The following is a 9,637-nucleotide window of genomic DNA, read 5'->3' on the forward strand; positions in this document are numbered from 1 at the left end:
CATCAGGGACACTTATGGCATATCCACAGGATATGACAAATGTCAAATAGACATGGGTCCCACCTGTCTCTAGAACGGGGCCCCTAATCTTTCTCTGTTCCCGCTGCGACTTGTAATTTCCGGCCATGTATGTAGAAGAGAGCGTATCTCAGCGAGGTGGAACCCACAACTATCTGACATTTATGGCATATCCTGTGGATATGTTAAGTGTCCCTGATGGGAAAAAACCCTTAAAGGAACAGTGTCACGGGGGAAAAAATTTTTTTCGATCAATTTGATTTGAGTGTTTTATTAAACATTTTTTTATTTTTGTGTGTTTGTGTTTTACTTTTTTTTTATTTTTTCACTTTTTCTTCCCTATGGGGGCTGCCATTTTTTTTTCCATTTCTGTATGTGTCGATTAACGACACATACAGACATGGAATACGGCACATACAGTCCCATAGTGAATGCGAACGGGGCCCGTTCCATCCACTATGCTGTACGCCGTCTGTGTGGGAACGGCGCATGCGCCGCTCCCACACAGTCCCAGTTGAACTGTGCGACGTCCGGCGCCATTTACCTGTGGACCGGAAGTCACGGCCGGACAGTAAGATTACTACTTCCGGTCGCGGCTTCCGGACTTGTGCACTTAGAGCGGAGGTAGCAAACGGAGCGGACAGACCGGAGGGAGCGGCGGCAGGAGCAGGTAAGTTATTTCTGTGTATGTTCGTGTTTTACTGTGTGTTTACTAGTGTATGTTAACCTACTACACTGTGTGTTAGCTCAAAAAATGGCGACACACAGTGTAGGAGGTTAGACCGTTCAATCCCCTCGTTTCTCCCGACACTAGCCAGGATAAAGGAGGGGGGATACTGAGAGCTCACTAGAGCGAGTGAGTTTTCTCAAATTTTGCAGCATAAAGCAATGTGGTTGCTTTACCACATGCAATGCTGCAATTTTGGGAATTGCTCCATCTAGTGACCAGCGCTGGGAAATATTATAAATTAGAATCTAATTTATAATATTTCCTGACTTGTGAAAAAAATAAAAAAATTAGAACAATGTTTAATCACCCACACACTAATTGTTTAACTAAAAAAAAAAAATTTTTTTCTAGCGACACATTCCCTTTAAATCAAAGGGACCCAGAGGTCGAGCCACCGATCACGATGTTATGGTATAACCTAGGGGTATACCAGATTATTAAATGGAAATTACCCTTTAACCCCTTAAGGATGCAGCTATTTTAGTTTGTTTTTTTCATCCATGCCTTCCAAGAGTCATAGACCTAGCCATATGAGAACTTATTATTTTGCAGGATGAGATGTAGTTTAGAATAGAACCATTGATTTTACCATATTATGTACTGAAAAAACAAACAAAATCTTTGCGTGAAAAACAAAAAACAAAAACACAAAACATTTATTCCTCCAATGTTTTTTTGGCAATTACCACGCAGCAAACAACATGTTAACTTTATGCTGTGGCTTATAAAGCACATAAGAAAACGACAGGTCCCCTGGAATATTTCTGAAATGACACTTTTCTGACCACGGAAGCCGCGTTACTGATGGCGGATATCAGGATGCACTTCCTGTTGATCTCGTGCTCCGCTGTGTAATGCATTCGTTGCACTGAGTATGAGGAGTATAAATCAGCTGATACTAGACAAGGGTATGGGCTGAGCTAAAGAAAGCTTCCATGTAATTATGGGAGTAAAAATAGCACAACCTGTATGTGGGTCACAATGAGATCTGCATGTCAGAAAATAGGATATATACTCCTATTGTTCCATAATATGGTGAAAAACAAGCAAACATTGATCCCAACAGTAAGTGCCTCCAGACAACAGCCCTGGTCCTCGTGAGTGACCTCTAATCCGCGCTGCGGGACAAATCAATAGATTATCAAATTAAAAACCTACAGGACTAAAAACGGACGGACGCACATTTCGTCATATAACCAGCACGCATTAAAATTAAGTTACACCCCCCACTTCAATCTCATCAACACATTTATCAGCATCATAAACATTCCATACTTAGGCTCTGTTCACATCTGCGTCGCAGTTTCGGTCATTTTGCCAGACAGATATTTTATCCAGCAAAATCACAGAAACCCTGACGGAAACATTTAGTCACTGGGTTTCGCCAGGCGTCGTCGTTTTTAGTCTACGAATCTGGCGATTCCGTTCCATTGAGGTAACAGAATGGAAATGTTCGCGCAGATGTGAACAGAGCTTTATTTCAGCCAACAGGACTCTAAGGCTGGGTTCACACACCCTATTTACGGACGTAATTCGGGCGTTTTAGCCTTGAATTACGTCCGAAAATATGGCCCCGAAGCGCCGACAAACATCTGCCCATTCATCTGAATGGGTTTTACAATGTTCTGTGTCGACGGTCATTCTTTTTACGCGCCGCTGTCAAAAGGCAGAGCGTAAAAAAGACACCCGCGTCAAAGAAGTGCCTGTCACTTCTTGAGACGTAATTGGAGCCGTTTTGCATGGACTCCATGGAAACACAGCTCCAATTACGTCCGTAATGGACGCAGCGAAAGACGCCTGCACATGCCATTACGCCAGAGCTGTTTTCTCCTGAAAAAAGCTCCGTAATTTCAGCCGCATCGGACGCTGCCGTGTGAACATACCCTTACACCTCTTGCACACGACCGAGTGAGGGCCATGAAAAACTGTCGGTGTATACAGGTAAAAGGGACTTCTGCCATCATAGACATTTATGACGCTAGGAGTCTCGGCTTCCTCACGGAACTGCTATTTTGCACTGAACAAAATGATACAGTACAGAACAGAATTTCCGCGGGGAGGCAGAGACTCCTAGCGTCATAAATGTCTGATGGCAGAAGTCCCGTTCACCTGAACCGCGGTCGGGCCGGGAAATCCGTCTGCCCCACGGACCATCTTTCACGACCTGAATGCGGTCGTGTGCACGAGGTGTGAGGCTTTAAGTAACGTAGCAGAGGTCACTTGTTTCAGGCTGCAGTGGAGCTGCACGTTCCCATTTATGGGAAGTGTTCGGTTCACAAGGTGCAGTCATAATGCGGCGCAGCAAAATGCATCAGTTTTGCCTCAATCAAGGCAAAACAACAACGCATTTTTAACTGCACTGTGAACCCAATCTAACAAAGCAACCAACCCCTACAATCATATGCAGCAGCTGCTACTAATATCCATGTAGTAAAGGTCCTTTTACATTGGCAGATACTTCATCCGTTAAGAGAGCGCCGATCAACAATACGGGGGGGGGGGGGGGGGGGGGGAGCTGGAAAGGGTAAAAACTACAGAACATGAATTTAATCGGGGACCTCTAGATACCGGGAGAACGGCGGTCTCAAAAGGTGTACATATATTTTAAACTCTCCTGATGTCAGGGGAAAGAAGGATTGGGCATGTTGGATTCCTTTGCTCCCACGTGAGAAGCTGCTGCCAGAAGCGTCCACCCTTGCATGTGTATAGGCACATTTAGTGCTGGTTAAATGCAATAAAATGACTTTAGAGATACCAGACAATGTTGTCAGAGCTTGACTCACTTGTCTGCATAAGACCCAAGTATAAAGAATATAGGGAAACGGAGAGAAAATCGGAAGCAGAACCCCAAACATCTGCCCATTGATTTCAATGGGAAAAACTGCATTCTCATCCGACGGGGCGTTTTTTTTACGCAGCAGTTTTGAAAAGCGGCCACTAAAAAGAAGTGCATGTCACTTCTTGAGCCATTTTTGGAGCAGTTTTTCATTGACTCTATAGAAAAAACGCTCCAAAAACGGCCGTAAAAAACAGCGAAAAACACGAGTGGCTTAAAAAACGTCTGAAAACCAGGAGCGGTTCTCCCTTGAGAACAGCTCCGTATTTTCAGATGTTTTTGATTTTGCGTGTGCACATACCCTAACAGCACGTGCAAGTACGAACGGAGAGGAGAACTATGTAAACAAAGAGGCTGTGGCGCTTGTACGAACGCCGCGGCCCCTTCAGACAGCTGATAGACGGTGGTGTCAAAAGTCGGCCCCTCTCACTGATCTAATGATGGCCTAGACCAAGGGTCTCAAACTCGGTCGGGTAAGTGGGCTCGGTAGATGCTGCCACAGTGCCATATATGGACAGTGATGTCAGGGGCTTGCCCAGAGCTTGAGTCCCGGAGCAGAGTCGCTTCTAGCACTCTGCCTGGGACTCCAGCTGTGCTCCTGACATCACTGTCCAGCTCTGGGGAAGCCCTAGATATCGCTATCCATATGTAGACAGCAATGTCAGGGGATTCCAGAGTCCCAGAGCAGAGCCTATACTAGCGCTCTGCCCAGGACTCCGCTCTGGTGAAGCCCCAGACATCGTGTGTCCATATATGGACACGGATGTCAGGGAATGCCACAGAGTCCCATAGTAGAGCCTGTACTAGCGGCTCTATGTCCCGCGGGCCGTAGATGACAGCCTCAGAGGCCGCAATCGGCCCACGTGCTTGAGACCCCTAGCCTAGACTAAGGATAGGCCATCAATTCTAATAACCTGTTTAACGCTTTTAATAACTAATATACTTAGGTGGAAAGTTCAGGTGTTGAAGAGATCATAGGCAAAGGAAAAGTGCAGCAGTCGCCTATAGCAACCAATAAGATTTCACCTTTCACAGGCCCTTTAGAAAACTTTTCCCAACCTTCCCTAGTGAGGACAAACAGCTTTTTTTCCATAAAGCTGCTCTGTGGATGGGATGCCTACGCTGTACGGACATGTGACATTGCCGTCTTACAGGTGGATGTATAGAGACAAGCACATAGCCATGTGTGAGATATTAGCAGAACAAGAGAGAAAAATATCTAATAAAGAGTTAAAAAGGGTTTACCCATAATCAATATTTATCACCTATCCACAGGATAGGCGATAAATATTTGATCGGTGGGGGTCCAACCTCTGGTACCCCCACCGATCACAAGGAGTTTACTTAGCCATTCATTTCTATGGGGCCACGAAAACAGCAGTCAGACCCCCATCAGATATCCTGTGAATAGGTAAAAAATATTGTTTATGGGAAAACCCCTTTAATGTAATCCCCACTAAAATATGTAATCCTCCCCGAGGCTTTGATGGAGGCGTCATTAGGGACCTACGTTTCAGATCCAGCCGAAAAGTCTCAAAAAGTGTAGCATGCTGCGCTACTGCTTCCGGTAAAACCCAGACACCCCGAATGAAACCGGACGGAACCCATTTTAGACAACGGGTTCCATCAGTGGTGTCCGTTGTGAATTGGAACCGTTGCGTTCGGTATTTCCGGTGTTCGGGTCCTCTGACGGAGCAGAACACAGGTGTTAACCAGCCTAACAGTATTTTATTCCATAATAATTCTTAGGTTGGATTTACACATAGTATTTGTTGCAGATTTTGATGGATTTTTTTTTAGCCAAAACCAGAAGTGGATTTAGGAGGAAGACGAAGTATAAGTTCTTCCTTTCTATTTCCCATTCCTTTTAAGACCATGTCCGGCTTTGGCTCCAAAATCTGCAACAAAAACCATGTGTGAATCCAACCTTACAGACAGTGCCTTAGGACGTATTCACAACCCTGATCCAAGGCCAAAATACATTACAAAAAGGGTCCTAAACTTTCCAAAAAAAGCTGCTACAAAGGCAGTAATTGGGAGAGGGTACATATTCCTCATTCACCCAGTCCTGCCACCCCACATTGACCACACGGTAAAGATGGCAGCCAATGAGGATGTCCTCGGAGGTCTCGTCCAGGAAGTTACTGACTATGGAGCAACAGAAGGAAAACCTCTTTTATGGCTAAGAAAAAACCCACTTGTATACAGCAGCAGTTTACTTTACATCCGTGTTCACGAGCAGGGTTTATTATCAGCTTTGTCACTATGTCATGTCTGATCTGGTCTGTTTATGTTCCCTCTAAATGGTAACGTGCTGCGTAACATGCTGTCGCTATATAAATAAAGGTGATTATTACTATGACTAAGTGTTTATTGCACTAACCGGTCAGGTGAAAGCGAAACAAGATGAGTGCCCACAAATGTAGCAGAGCTAAAAGTCTCATGAAACCCCCACAGCTCTGAATAAAAACAATGGGGTAGTTTGACCGGCAGCCCTATGTAAAAGCACAGAAAACAAATTGCGATACCAAAAAAGATCACCTCCAAAGACTCTGCTACACCGCTGCACCGCAGAGCAGGCCGGGAGTAGTGACAGCAGAATATGCGGCTCCATCATGAGTGGGTTATTATCGGCCCCTCTCCTGCACCTCCTCTCCCCAGCAGCTCACCTCACGTGAACTCAACATGCCAGGGAAACACACACAAAATGTCTGATGGCAATGCTGCCCCTCCTCCTGTACACCAGGGACGGGCGGGGGTGAGGATGACCCGAAGGAGAAGGCGGAGAGAGGGGGGAGGGGAGGAGTGTCTCCCTAGGATGAGATGAAGATCTGTTCACACTGTCAGATTGCATCAGCCCCTTGTACTTGTGGGGGAAGGGGACACCCTCAGTGAATGTTATTGTACAGCACCCCCACCCTAATCCTAACCTGACACAAACACTGTTTACCCCAATGAAGGGGGGGGGTACATTAACCCTTTAAAGAGCAGGTGCACCAGTCAAGCCCTGCACATGTGACGCGCAACACAGCTGTGACACATACATCTCACACACAGCAGAGGAGATACAGCAGGCAGCCCGGTCTGATTCACGCTGTCAGCAAGCCTGTGTGGGCATTACTCGGGCCGCTTTAAATCAGCCATGACAGAGGTGGTTACATGAGAGGGCTTGGCTAGACTGGAATGAGCGAGCTAAGTGGTGGGAGGTTATAGCCTCTGAATATACACAATATCTCCATCCACTGATTGCAAGCAGAGGAACTAAAAAAAAAAATTGTTAATTAAAGCATCCTAGAAAGTTACAGTTCAGAATGAGCAAAAAAATTGGCAACAAGTAGGTTTCAGGATCTGAACAATTTTCCCAGTCAACAGACCGGAGGACGTAACCAATGACAACCAGTGGATTTATTTCAAAGAGTGGAGGTTACTAACTACAGACCCCCTTTAAATGACTGAAGCAAACACCACCCAGTGGGATCACACATACGATATTTTCTCTATTGCAATGGGGCAATTTCCCATGGGGTGGGGGTAAATATTAAAGGGGCTGTCTAAGATTTGCACTTTTTCCTACAACCCCATGAACTGTAAAAAAAACAAAAAACTTTAATATCCCCACTTTTTCTATCCCCCACCACAGGTTGACCGCATTGTCCAATCACAGCCGCAGGGTATTACGCCAACATGCACCCATCAGAACAGCAACGGGGTCAGACAGACCAAATTTCTTATTTTTAAGGTGTTTTTTTTTTTGGGGAAAGTATTAAAATCTCATACAGCCCCTTTAAAAAGTACATGTACCTTCAAACATCGTGTTATTGGTAGGAGGGCCCACGGAGAACCCCCACTGCTGATTGGAACAAAGGGGCCACCATACGGATTGAATATGGAGAATTACAATAAGATTGTTACTATTTCAGTCACTGGAAATGCAATGTTGTCTACAGGGGCCGATGGCGGTTTTTAATGCTGCTCCATAGCGGACTGGCGCTTTCATTTGGCAAGTTGATCGGTATCAATGAGCAGAGAACATGGAGCGGACTTCCCCTTTAAGAACGATGGCCGATTACCGTCTTATGCAAGCGAATCGGACGATAGTCACATAACGTCCGTAGCCCGCTGGATATGAGGAGGGGGGAGCAGGTGTCAGGTCACGTAGGCAGCGTTGGGCCGGCGGGATATAACAGCTACGTGATCCATGTTAGATAACAAGGTCACACGCTGATCCACCCGCCGGAGACACCAACATCTTCAACGTACACGGCGCCTGCCGGCCAACGGCAAACACGCACTACAAAAACAGGCCGGGTCCCTGATAGGCGACGAGCCGGTACCGGGAGCCATGTTGGACAGGCCACAGAGAAAGAGGAACTAGCGGCGTCTCCTGAGTCATGACAAATAGCGGCGTCTTACCTGCCAAATATCGGACGCGGCGACACAGAGTGTCCGTAGGGTGAGGGAAGAGGAGGAGTAGGGAACGTCAGCCCCGGCCTCCCCGGTACAGCTCCCTCCAGTCTACTGCAGCCCGCTCCGGGAGTGACGGAGAACAGCTCCTACAAGGACACGCCCACCTTGGAGCGGACGTCACTCGACGTCTCACGGCAGCCGTTCTTGCGCATGCGCGCTACGCGCACTGAGAGGCGGGAATTGGCGGCACTTATCTAACCGCTGGTATTCTCAATGCAAAGAGAGGGGGAGGGTTGTGTGTCAGTCCCTCGGGGAAGCTGCTACATGGTCTACAGCAGACGAGCAGTTGCCCATAGTAACCGATTGTAAACCATAATTACCAAGCGGAATGTGTCAGGAAAGTGGCGGAGAGCACGACCTTTACCCCTTAAGCCTATTTTGTGTTTTCAGTTTCGTTTTTTCCTCACCGCCTTCCATGAGCCATAACTTTTTTATTTTTTTGTCGACTTAGCCGTAGGAGGGCTTGTTTTTTTTGCAGGACGTGTTGTCGTTTTTATGGCGCCATTTAATGTATGATAAAGTGCACTGAAAAATTGGTTTAAAAAACAGCAGTTCCTCCATTGTTTTTGGGCTTTTGTTTGTTTTGTTACCCTGTAGTATAAACGACATGTTAGCTTTAGGGTATGTGAGCACGCAAAATCAAAAACGTCTAAAAATACGAAGCTGTTTTCAAGGGAAAACAGCTCCTGATTTTTTTGCCGTTTTTTTTAGTAACTTGCGTTTTTCACGGCCATTTTTGGAGCTGTTTTTCTATAGAGTCAATGAAAAACGGCTCAAGTAGTGACATTCACTTTTTCATGGCTGTTTTTAAAAAGTTTATATATTCTTTTTTTTTTATAAAAAATTTTGACTTTACAAAATCAAAACAATGGGTTAACAAAAATTGTTTTTTTGTGGCCATATTCTGAGACCTATAACTAAATTTTTCCGTCAATGGAGTGGTATGAGGGCTTGTTTTTTTTATTGGTACCATTTTGGGGTACGCACGACTTTTTGATCACTTTATATTCATTTTTTTTGTTCAGGTGACGAAAAAACAGCAATTCGTGTTTCTCTTTTTTTCACCGTGTGGGATAAATAACGTTATATTTTAAGTGTTGGGACTCTTAGACAATGGCGCGTCGTGGTTTTCGTTTTTAATGGAAACCACAACGCACATGTGAACAGAACCTAATCAATAGGGTTTGGTTACAACAAAAAGTTGCAACAAACTTATAAGGGTACGGGTCCAGATAGGGGGTCCACATGGAGACGTAGCCGTATCTTCTGCTAGTGCACCATGGCCTTTTAGTGCCCCCATAAGTAACAATCGTGTGGGCTAAGGGAAGCTGCATTGTAATTGGTTGCTATGAGCAACAAGGCCATTTTTTTCTATTTTTGATAAATGTGGATCACTATTCCTTATGAAGACTGGAATGACCCTGGGGAGATTGCACCAAAACCGTGGACATGACGTCGTGCACCATGTGTTTTAGACACTATACACCGATATCTCAACACACTTATGAATTGTCTAGAAAAAAAGGGTATGGCTAATTGGAGTCGTAAAATATGCCACGGTTGTGAAAGACGTCCACAGTTTTTAA

At 45.4% G+C, this 9,637-nt stretch overlaps 1 protein-coding gene across 2 annotated transcripts in view; it reads right to left on the reverse strand.

Moving 5' to 3' along the window:
* KIAA0232 (KIAA0232 ortholog) overlaps window positions 1–8,175 on the reverse strand; it is a 34,470-nt gene extending 26,295 nt beyond the window's left edge. For both annotated transcript variants that reach the window (XM_075857802.1, XM_075857811.1), the window contains exon 1: window positions 7,998–8,175. The gene's annotated coding sequence lies outside the window, so the exon portion shown is untranslated. The remainder of the gene's footprint in view (window positions 1–7,997) is intronic.
* Window positions 8,176–9,637: the final 1,462 nt, after the last annotated feature.

This window comes from Rhinoderma darwinii, chromosome 1 (genome assembly GCF_050947455.1).
Source record: "Rhinoderma darwinii isolate aRhiDar2 chromosome 1, aRhiDar2.hap1, whole genome shotgun sequence".
NCBI lineage: Eukaryota > Metazoa > Chordata > Amphibia > Anura > Rhinodermatidae > Rhinoderma > Rhinoderma darwinii.